A 26,418-nucleotide genomic window follows, 5' to 3' on the forward strand; every position below is an offset into this window, starting at 1 on the left:
TGTGTCATGTTAAATGTCACAAATTTTATTAACAGGTATTTACTAGCATAAAGGTCTAGACTTAGATACTTGTAATTGGTTTAGGCAATAAACGAATTTCTCCATGCCTCTTTAAAACTACAAATTAAACAGGATAAATAATTTAAAAAATGAACGGTTTTAAAACAAATTTTAATTTCATACATGTTTATGGGATAAAAACAATTATTAAATGTTACCCATTGTATTTCTTAATTTTTGTTTGTGCATGTAGGAATAATGACTCCAAATTCAAGAGTTGTGAAAGCATCACATGCCATGAGAGATTTGGGTGTTAGCGAGGAGAAAATGTGTTGGAAAAACTTTTGAAATTATAAGATAAAAATTGGCAACTTATTGAGGAAGACAACGATAGAGTACTCGCAGATATGATATATTTGAACAATATGAAATGCCTGTCTGTCTCTTTTTGTTTTTTCGATAATTGATTAATTTATTTTTCACTTATTATTATTATTATTATTTCAATTTTAACAGAAAGACGATAAACCTATTGTTAAGAAGTCGTGTCTAAAGAAGGAAGAAACGAATGATGTCTTGTTCTGTACTAATAATTTTCCGCGAAACAACCATGGTAATATTAGTAAACGCCATTTTGATGCAACTAAATCATCGACAATTATAAACAAAGGAAAACAACCTTCGATAACACTTGAAGGTATGTGTGATGGAATTGAATAATTTCATATTTTTCATGTTTAATCTATCTAATATTGTCCATATGAAAAATAATATGTTATACATTACCGTAATAACATTGATTAGTTACATTGTCCAGATCAAAAAAACTTCTTCAAAATTTGTCAGCAATGCTGAGATTAGCGTAAAAGGAAATGTTTCAAAAAATATATTGAAAAGACATGACATTTCAAAAGGGCAAGAAGCAGTTGTCATTACACTAGTAAACGAGATTAACGATGAACCTCCTCCAACATTTCATTATAGTTTGAAGAATGTGATATATGACAAAGCTTATGTAAAATTTTCATTGGCCCGAATTGATGATAATAGTAATAGCTGTGCAACTTGTCACGGTAATTGTGTATCGTGTTATCCACCCTGTGAATGTGCCCGAGAGACTCGTGGCGATTTTGCATACAACGTAGATGGCATTGTAAAAGAGGACTTCATAGACCAATGTATCTCTATGAACCGCTTTCCAGAAAAGCACAACAAATTTTAATGTAAGGGGGACTGTCCGCTTGAAAAATTGAGAAATGATGCAAATTTGGAAGATTGTCAATGTAGAGGACATTTAATAAAGAAATTCATTAAAGAATGTTGGTGGTGTTATTTTTTTGCACAATTAGAATCCCACATCGGAAGATGATGGGAGTGAAAGAAGTTTTTTAGTATATAAAAGAAAATATATTCACAATTAGCATAAATCCCACATCGGAAGATGATGGGAGTTGGGGAAGTTTCTTAGTGTATAAAAGAAACTCTCCCCTCTTTGGTTTATGGCACCCAAATTTGTATCTCTTCTTCCTTATTAATTGATAACCTTAGTGCTCGGAGACGTAGGCAATATTTTGGCCGAACTCCGTTATCAAGTTTTGTTAGTGTTCTTTTTGTTTGTTTTCTTCTTTTGTGGTTATGTCAGGGTTTTCCCCAACAAGTGGTATCAGAGCCGAAGGTTCGTCCTTGGCATGGTGGAGTCTTCAAAAGGGGCGTCAACTCCTTCGTCATTCTGGACGAGGACACCGATGTCGAATTTGAAGTTTGCGGTGGAAATCTTTGATGGAACTGGGCATTTCGGCATGTGGCAAGGTGAGGTTCTAGATTGTCTTTTTCAGTAGGGTCTAGATGTTGCTATTGAGGTCGGAAAGCCAGATGGTATAAAAGAAAAAGAGTGGAGTATCATGAATCGGTTGGCGTGCGGAACAATTCGATCGTGCCTGTCTAGAGAGCAGAAGTATGCTGTGAAGAATGAAACTTCTGCACAGAAACTGTGGCAAGCATTGGAGGATAAATTTCTGAAAAAGAGTGGTCAGAATAAGCTCCTTATGAAGAAGCGACTCTTCCAGTTTGATTACCAATCAGGTACTACTATGAATGAGCATATAACTAAGTTTAATGAATTAATAGCAGATCTGTTAAACCTTGACGTTAGGTTTGAGGACGAAGATATTGCGTTGATGTTGATATCGTCCCTTCCTGATGAATTTGAACACTTAGAAACAACGTTACTTCATGGGAAGGGAAATGTTTCTCTTGATGTTGTAAGTTCTGTTTTATATAGTCATGAATTGAGAAAGCAGGATAAAAGAAAAAGCAAAGTAGGTACAACAGATGAAGCATTGATGGTCAGGGGCCGTCAGCAGAGCAAATCAAAAGGGAAAGGAAGAAGATCTGAAAGTAGAGTTGCCAAAGATGAATGTGCTTTCTATCATGAGAAAGGACATTGGAAGATTAACTGCCCAAAGTTGAAGAAGAAAGAGAAAGATTCTGAAAATTCGAATGTTGCAGAAAATAAAGGTGATGCAGATTCAGAATACTCTTTATCGATGTCACACACAACATCACATTTTGAGGCGTGGATATTGGACTCAGCCTGCACTTAACATATGACACCAGTTCGAAATTGGTTCTTTGACTTTAAGGAACTTGATGGTGGATATGTTTACATGGGAGATTCTAGTTCATGTAAAATAAAAGGGATAGGTTCAATCAAGCTGAGAAATGATGACGGATCCACCAGAATTATCAGAGATGTTCGGTACATACCGAATAAGAAAAAGAATCTCATTTCTTTAGGGGCCTTAGAGTCAAAAGGCCTACATGTGAAATTGGAAAAGGGAATTCTTAAGGTAATCTCTGGAGCACTAGTGATGTTGAAAGCTATCAGGAAGAGTAATAATTTGTATTACTATCAAGGTAGTACAGTTAATGGGACAACAGATGTACCAACTTCCAGGAGTAGTAAGGAGTTAGAGGCAATAAAGATATGGCATATGCGATTGAGGCATGCTGGTGAGAAATCTATGCAAACTCTTGTCAAGCAAGGATTGTTGAAAGGTACAAAAGTTTGTAAGTTAGATTTTTGTGAACATTGTATTCTGGAAAAACAAAGGCGAGTAAAATTTGGCACTACTATCCCTAACACCAAGGGTATTTTGGATTATGTGCACTCAGATGTCTGGGGACCTGCCAAGACTCCTTCTCTTGGAGGTAGACATTACTTTGTTACTTTTGTTGACGATTTTTCTAGAAGAGTATGGGTGTTTACTATGAAGAACAAAGGTGAAGTGTTTGAGATTTTTCTTAAATGGAAAACTCAAGTTGAAAACCAGACAGGAATAAATATCAAAGTTCTCCGGACTGATAACGGTGGAGAATACAAGAATGATCCATTCCAGAAGTTATGCCAAGAGTGTGGCATAGTTCGACACTTCACAATTAGAAAAACACCACAGCAGAATGAAGTATCAGAACGTATGAACAGGACATTGGTGGAGAAAGTTCGATGTATGTTGTCTAATGCTGGGTTAGACATGAAATTTTGGGCAGAAGCTGTGTCATACACTCAATATTTGGTAAATTTCCTACCATCATCTGTACTTGGTGGCAAGACTCCATTAGAGGTATGGTCTGGAAAATCTGCAACTGATTATGATTTTTTGCATATTTTTGGTTCTACTGTATATTATCATTTAGTTGAATCAAAGTTGGATCCACGAGGAAAGAAAGCTCTTTTTATGGGATTTACTACGGGAGTTAAAGAGTATCTATCGCCTTTGGTGTTTGGATGCAAAGAAAACCATTATCAGTAGAGATGTTACTTTTGATGATTATTCAATGTTGAATAAGGTAACACCAGACAAGATTGATTGTACTCCGCAACAGGTGGAGTTTGAGTAGATAAAGATAAGCCCAACTAGAAGTGACTCTCCGACGACAGACGAAGAGTTAAATGAGGAAGATGTTCTGACCCAAGAACCTTCAGAATAAAGTGAATCAATTGCTGTGAATAGGCCAAGACGAGTTATTCAAAAACTAGGTCGGTTTGTTGACATGGCGGCCTATGCACTTTTAGTCGTAGATGATGTTCCATCCATTTTTTCAGATGTCAGTCGAAGTACTGAAAATGGAAAAAGGAGAGGTGTTATAGAAGATGAGATGCAATCTATTCAGAAGAATGAGACATGCAAGTTGATGCATCTACGAAAAGGGAAGAAGGCTATTGGTTGTAAATGGATCTTTGCTAAGAAAGAAGGATTTCCCGAAAAAATTGATGTTCGTTACAAGACAAAATTGGTAGCTAAAGACTACACTCAGAAGGAAGGAGGTGATTATAATGAGGTACTTTCTCCTATTGTTAAACACTCTTCCATTAGAATTTTGTTGGCCTTAGTAGCGTAGATGAATTTGGAGCTAGCTCAACCAGATGTGAAGACCGCATGCATACACGGTCATTTGAACGAGGAAATCTACATTTATCAACCAGATGGATTCAAAGTTGCTGATAAAGAAAGTTGGGTTTGCAAGTTGAACAAATCATTGTACAGGTTGAAGCAATCGTCTAGACAATGGTACAAGCGACTTGACAAGTTTATGATTGAGCACAAGTACACAAGAAGCAGATTCAGTTCATGTGTGTATTTGCGCAAATTACAAGATGAGTGTTACATCTATCTACTCTTGTACGTTGATAGCATCAAAGAGCCAATATGAAGTTGATAAATTGAAGCCTCAATTGGGTAAAGAGTTCGAAATGAAAGACATGGGGAAAACCAAATCTAATTGTTTAGATTTGGTAAACACTTTCCGCGTTTGAGTCGGCGCTGAAGAGCGCCAATTGGAAGCACTGAAGAGCTATTTTTAATATTGAAGATAAGTATTTGGATATTGTGCCAAGGTGGAGATTTGTTATTTTTTGGCACAATTAAAATCCCACATCGGAATATGATGGGAGTGAAAGAAGTTTTTTAGTATATAAAAGAAACTGATAAGAAAAATTAAGTAAAGTTAATTTTTGGAACCGGCTAGAAAAACTAAACAGTTGTTAACTTTCATGTGCAGGTGCAGATCAAATCGTATGAACCGGTTGGAGCCTCATAAACCGGTTGCTGAAATACTTCAAAGAAACCAGTTCCAAGTGATCAAGTCAAAGATCAGAGGAACCGGTTTTCACACTCTCAAGTGACCGGTCAGCAAAGACAAAAGTTCACATACTAGCCGGATCATTTTGCACAAGAGACAAAACCGAAAACTTCAACTTACAAGAGTGACGTAACATGACGAAATAGACGTGTCTCGAAGGAATAAAAGAAGATCAGATCCGATCGGAAGCATGCGAGGAAAGCAATGATGCTTTACTGATCCGAAGTTGACAACCTGAAGTGCATGCCCAACACGTGTCCAAATCTGAAAACCGATTATGTCATCCTACACTTAGAGTTGTCTGCATGACTGCCAAGTGTTGAGGAAGGTGAAACGTGCAAGTAACCTCTCTGCACCGGCGTGATAATTATCAACCAATCCAGAGGAGAGAGAAGAAAATGACCGTTGGCTCTCATCAGCTATAAAAGGAAGATGAAACGTCCTCATTATACACAAAAAAAACGAATCATCAAGCGAAAAATACGAATCACATTGTTCTAAGAAAAGCAATAAGTTAGAGAGATAAACTTTTACAATTCAAACCGGTGTGTCTAAACCGGAAGCTTTCTGTATCTTGTTGTGTTGAGTTATTGTATTACATCAAAGAGTGAGTTGGTGTAACCGGCGAGTAGCGAGTTGGGCTCGACCGGCAGTGTTGTTGTAACTATAAAATTTAGTGGAGATCCTTCTCATAACCTGAGAAGAAGGGGTGACGTAGGAGGGTTTGCTCCGAACATCCATAAAAATCATTGTCTCGTGTTCTTTCTTTCGTTTCATTACTTACCTAATTAACCTAACCTCAAACCAAATTAATCATACTCCGTAAACCGGTCCACTCACATCCATAAAACCGACTCCTTCTAAAACATCATCTAAGTCGCATACGTTGCTTCAAACTGAAACAGACATTTCCGCCATTGAACCCGATTCAAGAGTCTGTGACAGCTTGTGTAGTGCTGAGAACGATTATAGTCTCTAACCGGACTATCACCAAAGTGTGTTGTGTGTTGTAAGCGGCCACCCTTCTAAAACCGGAAACACCCCGGTCCTCCAAGGGCGTCCCCGATCCTAACGAGTGGTATCAGAGCGAGGTTCTTAGCACTCAAGCAACCGAAGAAGATGGGAAGCATGACCCACAGCGACAAGCCGCCAATGCTAAACAGCGAAGCGTTAGTAGTTGGAAGAAACAGATGTACCTACATCTGATTACGTTAGATGATGAGATGAGCCGAGTCCTGAAAGAAGGACCGATCAAGATCAACAAGGAGGCAGACCAATGGTCAAATGAAGATCGAAGACGGAGTAACCTGGACAATCATTGCATGAGGCACATCTACAAGGCTATAGATGATAACACCTTGAACAAAATATCAAACTGTGATAGTGCAAAGGAAGCCTGGGAAACGATCATTCAGATTCATGAGGGAAACGAAAGAACAAAGGAGATCAAAATTTTGGTGTCTACACAGAAATATGAAAACATCGGGATGAAACCGGGGGAAAACATGAAGGAATTCAGCAACCGGTTCACCAGTGTGGTCAACGAGCTTCAAACACTCGGAAAGAAGTATGACAACCGAGAAGTAATCATCAAAGCCTTAAGATCTCTGCCAAGCACTTGGGATATCAAGACCATGGTGATGAGGGAATCAAGCACCCTCGGGCAGATGAAGTTGCATGATGTGTTCGAGGATCTAAAAGCCTACGAGTTCGAGATCAAGTCTCGGATTGAAGATGAAGCATCCGCATCAACCGCAACCAGAGCTTTGGTTACATCGGCGGAACCGGCGGTCCAAGTATCAACCGTTCCGGTTCCAGTCAAAAGCACTGATCAGATCACTGAAGATGTGATGGCGATGCTAGCTCAGAAATTTGGGAGATTCATGAAGAAGAGCCAGCCACCATCTAACAACGATTTTAATTATAATTATGTAGACAAATCAAACAAAAGATGTTATAACTGTGACGGTTTTGGACATTTCAGGTTAGAATGTAGAAAACCAAGGAGAGACGATAGAAAACCGGAAGGAAACAACTATCAGGGGAACAACTATCAAGGCAACCGGTACCAGGGAAACAACTACCAGGGAAATAACTACCGAAGAAACGATAACCAACGAAACGACTACCGGAGAAACGATGATCAGCACACAGACGAAGGAAAGGAGATTCAGAAGGCACTCATTGCATCCAACGGTGGAAGCGAGTGGGCGTACTCCGATAATGAAGACAGTGAAGAGAGAGTGACCTGTTTCATGGCAAACGACGAAGAGGTATTTGATTTCTCTCATGACGAGTTTACCAAGGAAGATTTATTTCTGCACTCAACGAAATGGTTGCTGAGTTCAGAAACATATCTGCGTACATACCGACTCCGGTAGAATCTAAAACCGAAAAGTCAAATAATGTATCTGTTAAAACATGTGAAACCGAAATGTATGAACCGGATGAACTATTCTCCGATAATGAGAAGACAGTTCAACCGGTAACTGAAACCGATGAACGAGCAATGTACGTCACGGCTGCGTGGGAAAGATCACGTCTAGCTGTAAAACAAATGTGTAACTATAAAAGACACCCTAAGTGTAGGTTTGGTATCGGTTACGAACCAAATAAACAAAACGAATCAAAACAACCTAACGGGATGAAACTCACGAAAGACAACCTTCCATTCATAAGATTTGTCAAGAGTTCAAAAACCGAAAATGACTTAAAACCGGAAGAAAAACTTAAGTATGTAAGTCCTACTGAATCGGAAAAATGGCTTCATCCTGAGAGAAGGAAAGTCAACCGGAAACCAAATAAACCAAATAAAACTCGACCTCAAAGAAACTCATCACAACATAAGGCATTCTTGAGCAATAGTCAAGAAGTTAAGCCAAATATTATAAAAACAGATACCGGGAAAGTGATCCGACTTATTCAAGTCTGGTTCCCAAACGGACTAATCAACCATGGACCCAACTGAATGTGGGTACCAAAAAGGTGTAAATAATTGATTGTTGCAGGTTAGGAGGAGCAACCGGCTAAAGAACTCAGAATGGTACCTGGACAGTGGATGCTCAAGACATATGACCGGAAACGTAGAGCTACTAACCGACATCAAGTATGAAACCGGAGCAATCATAACATTCGGGGACAACTCGAAAGGTAAAACCGTGGGCAAGGGTAAGATTGTCCATGGTAATCTATCCATAAGTAATGTATTGCTGGTAGAAGAACTGCGTTTTAACTTGTTAAGCATAAGTCAAATGTGTGATGTGGGTTACAAAATTGAATTTCATAAAAACGCATGTTTAGTTAAAAATCAGGATAATGATATTCTCTTAACCGGTAACCGGATGAGAAATATTTACAAAGTTAATTGGAAAACTGATTTTGAAAAACCTGTGTGTATGATAGCCGGAAATGATCCAAACTGGCTTTGGCACAAACGGTTAAATCACTTGAATTTCAAAACAATTAACTTCATATGTTCCAAGGAACTAGTTCACGGTTTTCCAAATGTTAAGTTCTCAAAAGATAAAGTATGTGCTGCATGTCAAATGGGCAAACAAGTAAAGTCATCCTTCAAAAGTAAAGGAAACTATCAATCTGAACGATGCTTAGAACTTTTGCAATGGATTTGTTTGGTCTGGTTAAAGTAACTAGTTTAGGAGGCATGCATTATACTATGGTGGTTATTGATGATTATTCTAAATTTACATGGGTAAATTTTCTAGCTTCCAAAAGCCAAGGAATCTCCAATCTTCTGTGACAACACCAGTGCTATAGCAATTACATACAATCCGGTGTTGCACTCAAGAACAAAGCATATTGATATAAGACACCATTTCATCCGGGAGCATGTTCAGGAGAAACACATCCGGCTGGAATACGTCTCGACCGAACAACAAGTAGCGGATATATTCACGAAACCGCTACAGGAAGCTAAGTTTTCTCACTTTCGAAATATTTTGGGACTTACTAATCTTAATCAACTCATATCATGCTTATGCCTGCATAACAATGAGAAACAGGGATATGCGTTCAGGGAGAATCTCTCGCTTCTCAAACCATATTCAAATAGGCCATTGATAATTCAAAAATGCTAACCGGGAGGAAGTCTCCGGTTATGCCCGATTACTTCATAACTTCAAATCACATGTATACTTACTATACGGTTGAAACAACCAGGTTAAAGTGGATATACTAAATCCAAAGATGAACAAATGTTGACGTAACTCAACATTTCTTCACAATCGGAACAAAACATCCTACTAAAACTGGTCATGGAAAACCGCTTAGTACAAATGCATTCTGGTCTGATGGAATGAACTTCTCCGGTTAACCTGGGATGACTAACTGAGTTTTCATGCATATTTTGAAAAATGAAGCCTGTAATAAATGAAAACAGTCTACCACAATCGAGATGACGACATGTGTCCATCATCAAGAGAGGGAGACTCACATCTTGTCAACAGATCTTTGTCATCATTAATATCTTGGTAATAATTAGTTTTTGCCTTGGAAATAAACATTATTTACTTCAACAAGTTAAAGCCTATTAAATAACTGATGACATCATCAAGCATGCTTAAACCTATTAATCTAGCCAAACCCCTGGCTATATAAACCACCCCTAAACCTTCACAAATATTCACAAAATTACTATTCACAAATAACAGTCTTGAGCTTAAAACTCTCTCTCAAGAACATGAACTCCAACTCTCTAGCAAAGAAGATTCTATTGGCGGATTTTAACTCAATCTACCAATATGAAGATCATGAGGTTAAAGAAATGTTCTTAGCAGTCGAAAGAAGCGGGCTAAGAGGATTCCTTGAAAACAGATTCATTCTCGACTACTTAGTAGTCGAAGAATTCTTCCAGACCGCAAAGGAAGTGCATCTAGACATAATCGTTGCACAAGTCTACGGTCAGAAATTTCTATTCAGCGAGACGGATTTCGCTGAATACTGCGGTTTGCCCACTGAAGGGGTAACCGACTTAACCTACTCCCCGGTGACCATGGAAGAAATGTGTCGTCGGTTCTCAAACTCTGACATCCCGGTTAGACCCTGGGGTGCTAAAAGCCAACTCTCTCACAAGTACCAGCTTCTCTGTGAGATTCTGGGAAAGTCCATTTTGGACAGAGAGAAAAGCTACTATTACACCCAAAGGCTTTTCGAGATGATGATCGCTGTAACGGTTGGGACACCAGTCAACTGGTCCTGGATCATCTTCAGCAATCTGAAGAAGATGCTTCTCTCCAACAAAACCGGTTACGCTCCTCAGCTGAGCGGTTTTTGTGCCAGTCTGGACATCCACTCCGGACCTTTCGTGACCCTCCATCCAAAGCATGTGCTCACTAAAGAAAGAGTACAAGAACTGGTCGATCGGTGGGAAGCAGTTAAGGCTAAAAGAAATCAAGCGGCTGAATCATCTAACGTTTAACCTATCTTTCCTTCTGTCTCATTTCTTTTCTTTTCCAAAACCGGTAATTTTGTTGTACTACCGGTTTGGTACCACAATTAATGAAGCTCATTTCCTTCCACTTTAATCTCAAATCTAAAAATCATAAATGATCAAATATTTAATACGTCATACCAAATCAAATCACATCACTCTTGGAAACAGAAATCTCCATTTTCAATAAGCATGCCTGACTTGATTCGACAAGACATGTCTTTATTCTCTTGAAAACTCACAAAGCTATTAATGACCAGACATAAACGGTTAGATTTTTCAAAATATCCTCATTAAATGCATCCAACCGTTTCAGGCTATAAAAGGGGACTTAATCTTCTATCTTCAAAACACGTTTTCTTCACCCTTCTCTCTAAAGCTTGAAAGATCAGAAAATCTCTTCAACCTCTCTCACTCTTCCTCACAATGTCGGCTGAACTCAGAAACACTCTCATTGTCGACTTCGAAGATGTAAAAGATAGCAGATATCATGACTGCATCTTCCAACCGATCATAGAATCGGGGCTTCAAGGATTTCTCAAAGGCTCAGACACTATCCTCGTAGAGGAGGTGTGCGAGTTCTTCAATAATGGCCACATTCTAGATGATGGCAGCATCCGCACCATCATCGACGGCCAATTTCTTCGGATTACCGAAGATCAGTTTGCAAACTTCTTTCACCTTCCAACCGAAGGTTTTTCGGACTTCCCAACGCCATTCCTTCCGGCTAAGGAAGACTTCTTCCAGATCTTCTCTTCTTCCAACGCACCGATCAAGGACTTTGGGAAGAAAGAGAAACTTGCTCCTCATTACCAAGTCTTGCATGACTTGGTTCAAAGGTCTATCATGGGCCGAATGCCAAACCAGAACTACAACCGGGAGGCTTTCGACATCATGATAGCCATCATCCGAAACTCATCAATCAACTGGGCAACCTACCTCTTCAACAACCTGAAGTCGCTCATAACCGCTTCAAGGGGAAGGACCAGTTTCGCCCCTCAAATCACCCGGTTTCTGATGGCTCAGCGCCGCTACCTTGAACCCGGTGTTCCGGTCGGACCGTCCAACACCATCACCATATCCATGCTGGACAGATGGATATCGAGGATTGAGGAACGGACACCCGACAACACCGTGAACAAGTGGTTCGACAGAATGGTGGAAGGGGATTGGTTTAAAGAAAACTAAGTTAGATATATATATTTCCGGTTTTTGGTCATTTTGTTGTACGACTAAAACCGCTTGATGTTCACCTTTTATCATTTATAAAATATCTAATTTTAAAAGTCTCCAGTTTTCCTTCATATCTTTTCTTCTGGCTTTTAAAATCTAATAAACACAAAACCTCTTGTTAAACGAAACTTCCGGTTAACAACGCTTCAAGTAAAACCGGAATCTCAAGCAAAACGAAAAATTGAAAAATTTACCGCCCACGGTTTTACCTCCCAAAATTTACCGCCCATTGGTTTTCCGCATTTACCGCCGAAAGTTACTGCAGTAACTTTTGGAGGGAAAGTTGGCGCCAAAACATTATCAAGTGACGTTTCGTCTTCCAACCGTTCGGAACCGTCGTCTATATAAGTTCAAATTATCCCATTCGACACATGCGCTTTCTCTCTCTCTAAAATTTCCAGATCTTCAAAGGCAATCCAAACTCCGATCATCATCGTTCTTCATCTTTTCTTCTTAAAATCTACCATGGCTCTAGGCAAAGCTCCCTTCCAATGGATGTTGCAGGTCGATTTTGCAGATATTGATGAACATACTGAAGACAAAAACAAGGCTGTTCTTCAATCTCTAAGAGATTTTGGGTTGGAGGAGTTCTTATCTGGTCCATTCATTGTATATCCGACGACGGTAATGGAGTTTCTGGCGACGGCGACGCTAACAAAGAGGACGGTCTCCGCCACCGTCAACGGCAAGGACATTCTGATCACCGAGGAGCTATTTGCTGAAGCCCTCGGTTTACCCAACACAGGATTGGATCTCAAAACCGACCTAACCGATGCAGAGTCTAATGCTGTCCGGTTGGTGATATCGTTTAAAGACCAGGATCTGGTGATTCACTCCAGCCGGAAGAACAAGCTGAAACCGGAGTTCAGGTGGCTGTTAAACATCATCGCTCGTTCCATTCAGGGAAGAGGAGGTAACTTCGATAACCTGACGAAATTTAAACTCAAAATGATGATGGCCATTGTCCGCGGTGACAAGGTAGATTGGGGAGCTGTCATTTTCGAAGAATTCTGTGGGATGGTGATTCAGAAGGATGGCCGGGTTTAGGCCTTCGCAATGCAAATTGTCAAGATTCTCAAGTTTCTCAAGTTAGATCTTGGTGAAGGTGAACCGCTCCCACCCAACAATATTCTCAACTCTGAGTCGATGATTGAGAAGCCCGACAAAGCAGTTAAACCAAAGTCCTCCAGAACGAAGTCTTCCAAGGGGACCAGTTCTTCCGCTCCGGCTGAAGAATGTTCAAAACAAAAGAAACCGAAGAGAAAGGCGGTTGAAACCGAAGCCGCACAAGAAACGAAGGGGAGGAAAAAGTCCTCTGCAAAGAAGAGCTCCAGCAAACCGGCGGACTCCGAGAAAACCCTTTCCTCGGACAATCCACCAGAAAGAACTGGAGACATTTTCCAACCCATTCCCATCAATACCGTTCGTCCTATTCCTGTTTCATCTAACTCACCAAAGCAAACCGAACCCTCGGGGAGCCAGAAAACCGAGTCAGCGTCAAAAGGGGAAGCAGAGGTTAGTATCAACTCTGAAAACTCCAAGTCCCCAAGCAAGAGGATCGAAGAGGTAATAACCGACGTAGGCTTAAACACCTCTGAAATTATTGTGGACGTAGTCCAAAATATTGCAAGGGAAACCGAAGACGATGTGTCAAGTCGTCGTAAATCAATTGATCAGGTTGAGATACCCGATCAAAGTAAAGTTCAACCGGTCGAAGAAACGACCAAAACCGCAAACATTACTTCTCCGGCTCAGGAGGATAGCTCTGAAGAACAGGAACCATCTGGTTCCGCAGGGAACAAGTCAGTTCCAGATGACACAGCAAACCAATCGGCTCAAGATGGGCCAACCGACTCAGCATTCATACTTGAAAGGTCAGTTCAGGTTAACAAAGGAAAATAGGTCCTTGTTGAAGATTCGACGGTGACTGGAAAAGGTACTCTGCAAACCGGCCCCCAACCAGAAATCTTAACCGGGGACAGGGCCATTCTTTCAGCAGAACAAGAGGAAGAATTATTCGAGGATATGAACAAAAGTGCCAGTGATGTGATTTCACCATACCTTCTGTGGGTACAGCTTCGTTGTGAGACAAAGCTGTCGGATATGGTTCCAAGGATGAGCGGCAACAAACATTGGGATAAACTCATAAAGTTAGAATAAAGGGCCCTCAAGCTGGCACACACCAATCTTATCCAACCCGCCTTCAGCAAAACCGCGGTAATTCGCGAATACGCTCGGTTACAAGTAGTTGAGGATGCTTTAAAAGAAGTGGAAGGAGCAACGCTAACTCCAATTGAAAAGAAAATGTCTGAACGGTTTCATCTAGTGCGGGAAAAGCTCCTGCAAAGCCTTGACCATCTTGATGCACAATGGAGAAACGGCTGCCGACACCAACTTAGCAATGCCGACCTATATTGTCGGGGAGACATCTAGAACAGCGGAAAACCGGGAACGAGATCCCCCTCAAACTGCTAAGGCTCCGGAAATTGATCAAATGAAGCAGACAGTAATTGATACCATTGATTCATGTCTTGGAACTTACAAAACGGAAACCGATGAGAGAATTGCAACATCTGAAGCAAATTTGTCAAACACTATACGGGGATCTGTACAAACCGAAATAGCCAACACCGTTCAAACATCTATCAAATCCATGATAGATGAGGCTGTGCAAACCTCCGTCAAATCTTTGATCGCAGAGTCCATCCAAACCGCAACCGCTCCTCTGATAGATATGTTGCAGGCAATGGCTATTCAAATTGGGGATTTGTCCAAACTCCAAGTAAGAAAGACTCAAGAGCAAATCGAGTCTGATGCCGAAACCGCTAAGAGGCTACAAGAAGAAGAAAGGGAAAGGGAACGGTTGCAGAAAGAAATTGAGGAGAAAGATCACGAGTTTGCCCAGAAATGCAACGAGGAAGAACATGCAGCTATCCAGGAACCCACACCGGCTCAACCGTCTCACGCAATGAAAACACGAAACAAGAAGAAACGGAGAGCGGTTGCGGAGGTAATAAAGCGGGCAGAACAAAGCAGCCAAAGAACAATCGTATCGGTCGGACTGAACGTGCAACCTTCTGCTGATGAAGAAGAAGATGATGAAGAAGAGGATATCGAAGAACTTAACCGGCGCAAGAAGAGGACAATTGAAAGGTCAACCGCAACTCCAAGCTCCAGACCAATTGTTGCTCAACCGCCTCATCCACCAAAACCAATTTGTGCCGGTTTTGGATTTGGCAAAAAGACTCCCGGCATCTCAAGTGTGTGGGCCGGAATTCTGATTGACGCTGAAAGACGCGACAGGGAGTGGAAGGCAAGGGAAGAGGAAGAAAGAAGGCGGCTTGAAAAAGACCTGGAGAAAGAACTTGAAAAGGGGGGACCATCCAAGCCTTAATCTCTTTTTACTTCGTCAAGAACAGTTTATGTTTAACTTTGTTTCAGAACTCAGTCGTTTTATTATACTTTTGAATTTATTAGTCTCTACATATCTCTTCGAAAAACTCAAAACACATATTTTTGAAAATTTTCTTCAAACAGAAAATAATCAAAAGGGAGAAATCGCTAAACAAATTAATTTTCAAACCGGCCACACATTACAAGTTTTGAATATTTATTCTAAATAATCAAAAAGGGAGAAATTGATAAGAAAAATTAAGAAAGTTAATTTTCAAACTGGCCACACATTACAAATTTTGAATATTTATTCTAAATAATCAAAAAGGTAGAAATTGATAAGAAAAATTAAGTAAAGTTAATTTTTTGAACCGTCTAGAAAAACTAAACAGTTGTTAACTTTCATGTGCAGGTGCAAATCAAATCGTATGAACCGGTTGGGGCCTCATAAACCGGTTGCTGAAATACTTCAAAGAAACCAGTTCAAAGTGATCAAGTCAAAGATCAGAGGAACCGGTTTTCACACTCTCAAGTGACCGGTCAGCAAAGACAAAAGTTCACATACCAGCCGGATCATATTGCACAAGAGACAAAACCGGAAACTTCAACTTACAAGAGTGACGTAACATGACGAAATAGACGTGTCTCGAAGGAATAAAAGAAGATCAGATCCGATCGGAAGCATGCGAGGAAAGCAATGATGCTTTACTGATCCGAAGTTGACAACCTGAAGTGCATGCCCAACACGTGTCCAAATCTGAAAACCGATTATGTCATCCTACACTCAGAGTTGTCTGCATGACTGCCAAGTGTTGAGGAAGGTGAAACGTGCAAGTAACCTCTCTGCACCGGCGTGATAATGATCAACCAATCCAGAGGAGAGAGAAGAAAATGACTGTTGGCTCTCATCATCTCGACCGACAGTGTTGTTGTAACTATAAAAGTTAGTGGCGATCCTTCTCATAACCTGAGAAGAAGGGGTGACGTAGGAGGGTTTGCTCCGAACATCCATAAAAATCTTTATCTCGTGTTCTTTCTTTCGTATCATTACTTACTCAATTAACCTAACCTCAAACCAAATTAATCATACTCCGTAAACCGGTCCACTCACATCCATAAAACCGACTCCTTCTAAAACATCATCTAAGTCACATACGTTGCTTCAAACTAAAACAGACATTTCTGCCCTTGAACCCGATTCAAGAGTCTGTGACAGCTTGTGTAGTGTTGAGAACGGTTATAGTCTCTAACCAGACTATCACCAAAGTGTGTTGTGTATTGTAAGCGGCCACCCTTCTAAAACCGGAAACACCTCGGTCCTCCAAGGGCGTCCCCGATCCTAACAGAAACTATATTCACAATTAGCATAAATCTCACATCGGAAGATGATGTGAGTTGGGGAAGTTTCTTAGTGTATAAAAGAAACTCTCCCCTATTTGGTTTATGGCACCCAAATTTGTATCTCTTCTTCCTTATTAATTGATAGCCTTAGTGCTCGGAGACGTAGGCAACATTTTGGCCGAACTCCGTTATCAAATTTTGTTAGTGTTCTTTTAGTTTGTTTTCTTCTTTTGTGGTTCTGTCAGGGTTTTCCCCAACAGGTGGAAATGCGAATGCAATAAACAATGTGGGAATCGGGTCGTGCAACGAGGTATAAACATAAATTTGCCAATTTTTATGACACCGGAAGTTGGTAAAGGATGGGGTCTTCGAACCCTACAAGACCTTCCAAAGGGTGCTTTTGTTTGTGAATATGTTGGTGAAATACTAACAAACGCTGAGATATACAAGCGAGTGTTGGCCAAGCGAGATGGTGAAGTGCATACCTATCCTTTTCTACTTCACGCCGATTGGGGCTCAGAAGGTGTCTTAAAAGATGAAGAAGCTCTATGCTTGGATGTTACTTATTATGGAAACATTGCAAGGTTTATTAATCATAGGTAAGTTAATGTATTTAATTAATCTCAAATTTAAATTTGTGAAACTTTATTGTTAATGTTTATTTATTTATGGTGTTAGGTGTTTTGATTACAATTTTCTTGAAATACCAGTGGAGGTGGAGATTCCATATTATCATTATTATCATGTAAATATTTGTGGAATTTTTGTTCTAACATTTTCACATAAATGAGTCATTTTAATAGATCTATTATATTATATCTAGTATCTCCTACCCTTTTCTCTTTTTTAATAAGTTATTTTATATCACAATGTGTATTTAATTGATTACCATTCCTAATCTCCCATTTTGTACAACTTGCATTCTATACCTCAAGAGAAGTGAAAGCAATGGAAGAATTAAATTGGGTAAGTAGTGTTATCCTATGGTTATTTAGTCTAATACATCTGAATAGAATTTTTAATTAGTTCATTTCGATTTCGATTTAATCACATAAAAAGTAGACATGTTACCAAGTGTTCAAGGAATTTTTAATTAGTTCATTTATAATATCTTGAAGAGTTTGATTATAAAACTGTTATTATCAAATATATATCTTGATAGGACCTACATAAACATGCCTGATTTCCTCAAGAATTATTGTCAACCAAACCTCATGACAAGTAGAACCAACAATTGTAATGGACTCAGCTTTTGTAGATGATAATGTGACTATTGGCTGCATTTTGAAAGACCATAACCTGCTATACACACAAAAATAGATGTGTTTTTCTTGTCATTTAAGTCTTTCATTCTTGTAGAACACCATAAGATTCATTGTCCCTCTAAGTTATCTCAATATTCTTTTTCTGTTGCTGCAAGATTGGATCATGTTGTCCTTTCTGTTGGAATTAAACTAATTCCATTAATTAAATGGAAATGATATTTGGGCTAATTAAATTCACACCAAATTCAAATGTGAATTAAAGTGAAATTAATCCAAATGAAATTCACATGAAATTCAAATGTGAATTCAAGTGAAATTAATCCAAATGAAATTCACATGAAATTCAAATGTGAATTAAAGTCAAATTAATCCAAATGAAATTCACATGAATTTCAAATGTAAATTAAGGTGAAATTTCATCCAAATGAAATTCACATCAAATTCATTGTGAATTAAATTTGTTAATTGTTACAATTAACATAAATGTCTTGAATGAGGCAATTAACAAATGATGTTAATTGCCATTGTAACTACAAAATATTTATTGTAGGATGTAACTTGCAAAGATGATGAAAAGGCAAGCAACGATAACCGTTGGATGAATGGATGATGGATTAGTGACCGTTGGATTAAAGAATTGATTATGAGTTTAATTTTCAACTATAAATATCCCTTCACATTGTATTCCTCTCTACACATCATCTTATCACTTCTCTCTCTAGAATTCTAAAGTCTTTCCTTGTTCTTGTGAGTATTCTTGTGAGTGTTCTTGTGAGCGTTCTTCGAGTTTCTTGACTCGATCATTTCTGTGCGAAACCCGGTGATTGTGATTCAGGTACTTTTGTTTAGTTCGCTGTTGTAGTGGTTTTTCTGTGCTAAATCATTGCAGGTTCCGTTGTACCCTGGGAAGCAGCCACCGACGAAACTCTCCAGCACAAACGGGAGACGGTGAAACTGTTTTAAGGGAACTGTGATTCCACAGGCCTCGGAGCAAACGAGAAGATTTTTCTTCATTTCTTAAATAATCTGTTGTATTGTTTTATTATCATTGTATTATTTTCATATATCATTTACGTGTAATTTTTATGAGATAAGATAACCAACAATCTTAAAACAATCTGCAAATATTACTTATCTCAGATTCTTACACGTTTCTGGTTTTGTGATTCAGAATGACTACCGAAACACCTGCTTCTAACATGAGGATGCCAGTTCCAGCTAACCATCTGGATAAGCCAGAAAAATTTGATGGATCAAACTTTAAGAGATGGCAACAAAAGATGTTCTTCTACCTCACGACCCTAAGTCTTGCGCGATTCCTCACGGAGGATCCTCCCACTCCCAAAATCGATGAGCCAGACGTGGCTTCATCGTCGGATGCAAACGTGCATCCGAAAGTTGATGTGCAAGCGGCTTCGGCCATTGATGCTTGGCACCATTCAGATTTTCTATGTAGAAATTACGTGCTGAATGGTTTATCAGATTCATTGTACAATGTGTACAGTGAAAAGAATACGGCTAAAGAACTTTGGCAATCTCTTGAACGTAAGTACAAAACAGAAGATGCGGGTGCAAAAAAGTTTATGGTCGGTCGATTTTTGGACTACAAAATGGTAGATTCAAGACCAGTCATTAAACAAGTTCAAGAGATCCAAGTTATTTTGCACGAAATTCATGCTGAGGGCATGAATTTGGGAGAAACTTTCCAAGTGGCTGCTATTATTGAGAAGTTGCCACCGTCTTGGAACGATTTCAAGAACTACCTTAAGCACAAGCGAAAGGAGATGAACGTAGAAGAATTGGTGATTCGTCTACGCATTGAAGAGGAAAATAAAAGCGCCTCAAAGAAATACTTTAGTCAACATGTGGCTAAAGCAAATGTGGTTGAGCATGGTAAAGACAAGAAGAAACATAATTCTTTTGTCAAAAACCGGAGCCTTAATCCTAAAGGAGGAATCTCTAAGAAGTTCACGGGCAAGTGTTTCAATTGCAATGGCATGGGCCATAGATCTTCTGATTGCAAGAAGCCGAGAAGAATTCGAGAGGCTAACTTGACTCAAGGATTATCGGACATGGATCTATGTGCGATGATATCTGAGGTTAACTTGGTGGGATCTAATCCACGGGAGTGGTGGGTTGATACAGGAGCTACAAGACATGTTTGCTCCAACAAAGAAGTATTTTCAAGCCTCGAAGAAGTGAAGAATGGTGAAAAGCTGTTCATGGGGAATTCTGCCACTTCTGACATACAAGGTGAAGGAAAAGTGGTGTTAAGGTTGTCTTCAGGAAAAGATTTAACTTTAACTAATGTGTTGTATGTTCCAGAGATTCGGAAAAATTTGATATCCGGATCTCTTCTAAGTAAGCATGGTTTTAGAATTGTGATTGAGTCGGATAAAATTATTTTATCCAAAGGTGGAATGTTTGTAGGTAGAGGTTATGCTACTGATGGGCTTTTTAAGCTAAATGTAATGGCAGTTAAGCCAAGTATGAATGAAAAGAATAAGTCTTATATTTATTTGTTGGAGTCTTCCATTTTATGGCATGGTAGACTAGGTCATATTAATTATGATTCGATGCATCGATTAATAAAACTGAGTAGTATACCTACATTCGAAATTAATAAGAAACACAAGTGTGAAATTTGTGTTGAAGCGAAATTGACGAGATCATCCTTTCGAAACGTTGAAATAAGTAATAGACCGCTTGATTTAATTCATACAGATGTGTGTGATTTAAAAGGAACACCAACACGTGGTGGAGGAAAATATTTCATTACTTTTATTGATGATAACACAAAATATTGTTATGTGTATATTCTTAAAAGTAAAGATGAAGCCATAGAGAAATTTACTCTTTATAAAAATGAGGTTGAAAACCAACTTGGTAAAAAGATCAAGGTGTTAAGAAGTGATAGAGGAGGTGAATATGAATCACCTTTTGCCGAGCTATGTGCTCAACATGGTATAATCCATGAGACGACAGCACCTTATTCTCCTCAGCAAAATGGTACAGCTGAGAGAAAAAATAGAACATTAAAAGAAATGATGAATTCACTTCTATTAAGTTCTGGTCTACCACATAACATGTGGGGAGAAGCTATTTTGACAGCTAATTACCTTTTAAATAAGGTTCCACGAAAGAAGTTAGATAAGAGTCCATATGAATTATGGCATGAAAGAAAACCATCATATGAATACTTACGAATGTGGGGGTGTCTAGCTAAGGTAGCCGTACCATTACCTAAAAAGGTGAAAGTTGGACCAAAAACTGTTGATTGTATATTTATTGGATATGCACATAACAGTAGTGCTTATCGCTTTCTTGTGTTTAAATCGGACATTCCGGATATTCATAAGAATACGATAATGGAATCGAGAAATGCATCGTTCTTTGAACATGTATTTCCATATAAGTCTAATGAAGAACAACGTTCTCCAAAAAGATTTCTTGAACTAGATGAACAAGAAAAGGAGAATGAAGTTGAGGTTGAAATTAGACGAAGTAAACGAGCTAGAACCGAAAAATCATTTGGTCCAGATTTTATTACTTTCATGATGGAAAGTGAACCTCAAACGTATAATGAGGCAATTAACTCGTCTGAAGGGCCTCAATGGAAAGAGGCAATTAATAGTGAGATAGAATCTATCTTGCAAAACCATACATGGGAACTAGTGGATCTGCCTCCGGGAAATAAACCACTAGGTTGCCGATGGATTTTCAAAAGGAAAATGAAAGCTGATGGATCAATTGATAAATATAAGGCAAGACTGGTGGTAAAAGGATATCGCCAACGAGAAGGTCTTGATTATTTTGATACATATTCTCCAGTTACGAGAATAACTTCTATTCGATTGATTCTTGCGATTGCTTCTTTGCGCAATCTAGAAGTTCATCAAATGGACGTAAAAACAGCTTTCTTAAATGGAGACTTGGAAGAAGAAATTTACATAGATCAACCTCAGGGGTTTTCTTCTCAAGGGCAAGAAAATAAAGTTTGTAAATTAGTTAAGTCATTGTATGGCTTAAAACAAGCTCCAAAACAATGGCATGATAAATTTGATCATGCTATGATCTCAAGTGGATTTAAGATCAATGAATGTGATAAATGTATTTATATTAAAGACACAAAAAATGGTTACGTCATTTTATGTCTTTATGTAGATGACATACTTATCATTGGAAGTGATGATAAAATGGTTAAATCCACTAAAGATATGTTAAATTCAAAATTTGACATGAAAGATATGGGATTGGCTGATGTCATTCTTGGAATCAAAGTGATTAGAACATCGGAAGGGATAGTTCTAAGTCAATCACATTATGTGGATAAAATCCTCGAAAAATTTAACAATGATGATTCTGCATTGGCTAAGACTCCGATAGATACGAGTCAACATCTATCTAAAAATCGCGGAGAGAGTATTTCTCAATTAGAATATTCTCGAATAATTGGGAGTCTAATGTACTTAATGAGTTGTACAAGACCAGATATAGCCTATGCAGTAAGCAAACTAAGTAGATACACGAGTAATCCGGGTAATAATCATTGGAAAGCCATTGTACGATTACTTAGGTATTTAAGAAATACTCGTGATTATGGTCTGCACTACACGAGACATCCTGCTGTTATCGAAGGGTACACTGATGCTAATTGGATTTCAGATATGAAAGACTCTAAGTCAACAAGTGGATATGTATTTACACTTGGAGGTGCAGCTATATCTTGGAAATCTTCTAAACAAACTGTTATTGCTAGATCCACGATGGAATCTGAATTTATAGCTCTTGACAAATGTGGTGAAGAAGTTGAATGGCTACGTCTATTCTTAGAAGATATTCCAATATGGTCTAAGCCCGTACCAGCAATTTCTATTCATTGTGATAGTCAATCTGCGATTGGACGAGCTAAGAGTCATATGTATAATGGTAAGTCCAGACATATACGTCGTAGACATAATACCATTAGACAATTACTCTCTACTGGAATTATCTCAATTGATTACGTAAAATCAAAAGATAATATTGCGGATCCGCTAACCAAAGGGTTAAATAGAGAGTTGGTGTTAAAGTCCACACAAGGAATGGGACTTAAGCCTACAATAAGTTAGTATGAAGGGAAACCCAACCTATGATGACTGGAGATCCCAAGAACTAGGTTCAATGGGACAACCTAATTGTACTAAACTTGGTAGATTGCTATGGGTAAAAATCCTACGATAAAATAGCATTTCGGGAAAGGATAAGCACAAAGGCTTTTAATGATTCTTTATGAATAAAGAGATCACCTATGTGAGAGAGAAGTGGGGCCGCTTCGAAAGAATTGCACGGCTCAATTCTAGACCCTCTCACTGAACCAGGCGAGTGTTCATGGCCAAAACGAACACAATCATGAGAACTGACATGTATCAGGAAGAATTTTATGTGAAAGTGTGTAATCGTTTACACAAAAGGCAGAATAGTTCAAGGACATCGAGTCTACTAATCGGCTAGTAAAGTTATATACTTTCATAAGGGAAGGTTCAAAGGGTTACACCTACCTATCCTATGTAAAATTCAACTGTTGAACCTTTCACCGGGTTACTCTTTCAATTTCCATTAATGTGGGGGATTGTTGGAATTAAACTAATTCCATTAATTAAATGGAAATGATATTTGGGCTAATTAAATTCACACCAAATTCAAATGTGAATTAAAGTGAAATTAATCCAAATGAAATTCACATGAAATTCAAATGTGAATTCAAGTGAAATTAATCCAAATGAAATTCACATGAAATTCAAATGTGAATTAAAGTGAAATTAATCCAAATGAAATTCACATGAAATTCAAATGTAAATTAAGGTGAAATTTCATCTAAATGAAATTCACATCAAATTCATTGTGAATTAAATTTGTTAATTGTTACAATTAACATAAATGTCTTGAATGAGGCAATTAACAAATGATGTTAATTGCCATTGTAACTACAAAATATTTATTGTAGGATGTAACTTGCAAAGATGATGAAAAGGCAAGCAACGATAACCGTTGGATGAATGGATGATGGATTAGTGACCGTTGGATTAAAGAATTGATTATGAGTTTAATTTTCAACTATAAATATCCCTTCACATTGTATTCCTCTCTACACATCATCTTATCACTTCTCTCTCTAGAATTCTAAAGTCTTTCCTTGTTCTTGTGAGTATTCTTGTGAGTGTTCTTGTGAGCGTTCTTCGAGTTTCTTGACTCGATCATTTCTGTGCGAAACCCGGTGATTGTGATTCAGGTACTTTTGTTTAGTTCGCTGTTGTAGTGGTTTTTCTGTGCTAAATCATTACAGGTTCCGTTGTACCCTGGGAAGCAGCCACCGACGAAACTCTCCAGCACAAACGGGAGACGGTGAAACTGTTTTAAGGGAACTGTGATTCCACAGGCCTCGGAGCAAACGAGAAGATTTTTCTTCATTTCTTAAATAATCTGTTGTATTGTTTTATTATCATTGTATTATTTTCATATATCATTTACGTGTAATTTTTATGAGATAAGATAACCAACACTTTCCATAAATATGTTAATGAGATTGCCAACAAACACATGATGGTTGGTCTGGTTAGAATCAAATACACACACATGATGGTTGGTCTTGCTTTTCTTTTGAGCCTTCTTCCTTTTCTAGCTTGCTTTCAGGAAGGATGGGATTTACAAAAGAGTTACTCTTATACATTCTTTAACATTTATAACATTTGGATAGAAACTAGTAAATTAACTTAGTTTTTCAATTCTTTTCAAATAAAGTAGTTTTTCAACAATTAACTTTTTACTATTGATCATTAGTTATTCTTATTGGAACATCTATTGATGTCAAAAAGACTACATGTGTAATTATTCTTATTAATATTTATATCATTTAGATAAAATTGAGTAAATGTTGAATTTACATCCAACCTTGGAATTGAAATGACAATTACAACTCTAATTGCTACATTTGTAAATAAATTTGTGTAGTCTATTCCATTCTTTGAGATTTCGCTAAAGCTTTAATTTCTACATCATAGTACTCTTTCATTCTTTTTTTCTTTACTTTATAAAGTGGAAACTAGATAAATTTATTAGTCTTTTTTTTTTATTTATTCTTCCTTAATATATCATCTCTAGGAAACAGTAAAAAAATTTGACATCACGATTCAAATTATAGATTGGTGTAACAAAACTGTTTTTTACAGGATTATGGAATTGACTTTGATGACCATGAGCATCCGGTCAAGGCCTTTAATTGTCGTTGTGGCAGCAAATCTTGTCGGAATATCAAACCTAAGAGAAGTAAGTTTTTTATTTTGTTTTTTTAATATAATTAATTATCTGATTTTAAACAACAAAAAAATTAATATGTCGTGATTTTGTAAATTAGTTCTTTCTGTTCGATCTCGTAATAATGGTGTATTACTTTAGTTAGTATGAATTGTTACTTTTAACATTTATGGTAGTCTATTCTTTATACTTTAGTTTTGATTATGATTATCATAATAGAATTGTTAACATTTAAAATAAACCTCATACCTCAAGTTGTCAACACCATAGTGTCAATTTTTTGTTTGTTTTTGAATAGAATCTTCCAGATCTAAATCTAGGAGATGAAGCAATGCCTCTAAACTCTATGATGCTACAATTTCAAGGTATCAATGTATTGTAATTTTATTTAATTATTTTGTAACTAAAATCATTGTTTTTTGACAATAATTTTTGTTGCTCTCTTTCAGTCATCAGCCACAATGTTGAATGTGCTTCACCATAAGGATCTTAAACTGAATGGAGGATAGTAAGATTGGTTATTGGATTAATGTAGTTTCGAGTCAACTTCTTAGAATTTCTATTATTTCTATCTATGATTGGTTATGGAATTAAAATTTTATTTTAGACTGCTTAATTTGTCAAGTATGTTTTTGTTTGTAACTTTGATGATTAAATATTGTTTTTGTTTGTGGCTATGATAGGCCAATTTGGGGATATTTTTTTTGGATTTAATTGGGAAATTATCAATGTATTTTTTTCATAAACAGATTTTTGTCAAATATTTCAAAGACCCATTGTTTAGATAGAACTAATCCATATTCAAAATTTTATTCCTTTTCAGATTTATATAGAGATGGTTTTATCATTTATGAGCTCACTGATGAGATTGAAATATTGAAACTTTTTTCTCTCTTAGAGAGCTTTTCTCTTTGTGGCAATTTGTTTATATTTACTCACAAGAGATGGGTCTTAGGTCTTCGATGTTGGTAGTGCATAATCTGAATTTTTAATCGACTTGTAAAGTTGTTTCTAATTTGGACAGTAAAAATTTTGAACTTCCAAGTAAATGACCTCTTATAATAAGCTCATAAATTTTGTGAATTTCTTACTATTTTAACTATATATGTTGTAATTTATTTTTATCATTTAAGATTTCTCAAACAATTATGCTTTTAATAATTGTCCAATATGTTCGGTAATATTCTTTTCATTGAATTTTAGATTTTTGTTTGACTATTTACATGTTTTAGATACTTTTTTAATTTGTTTGTAAATTATTAGTTTTATGTGCAACTCTTTTCCTTATTTTCAAATGTGTAACTT

General features: G+C 37.6%; 1 pseudogene; it reads left to right on the forward strand.

Moving 5' to 3' along the window:
- Nucleotides 1-258: 258 nt before the first annotated feature.
- On the forward strand, nucleotides 259-25,659 carry LOC124939228 (annotated as a pseudogene).
- The last annotated feature ends 759 nt before the right edge of the window (nucleotides 25,660-26,418 follow it).

This window comes from Impatiens glandulifera, chromosome 5, assembly GCF_907164915.1.
Source record: "Impatiens glandulifera chromosome 5, dImpGla2.1, whole genome shotgun sequence".
NCBI lineage: Eukaryota > Viridiplantae > Streptophyta > Magnoliopsida > Ericales > Balsaminaceae > Impatiens > Impatiens glandulifera.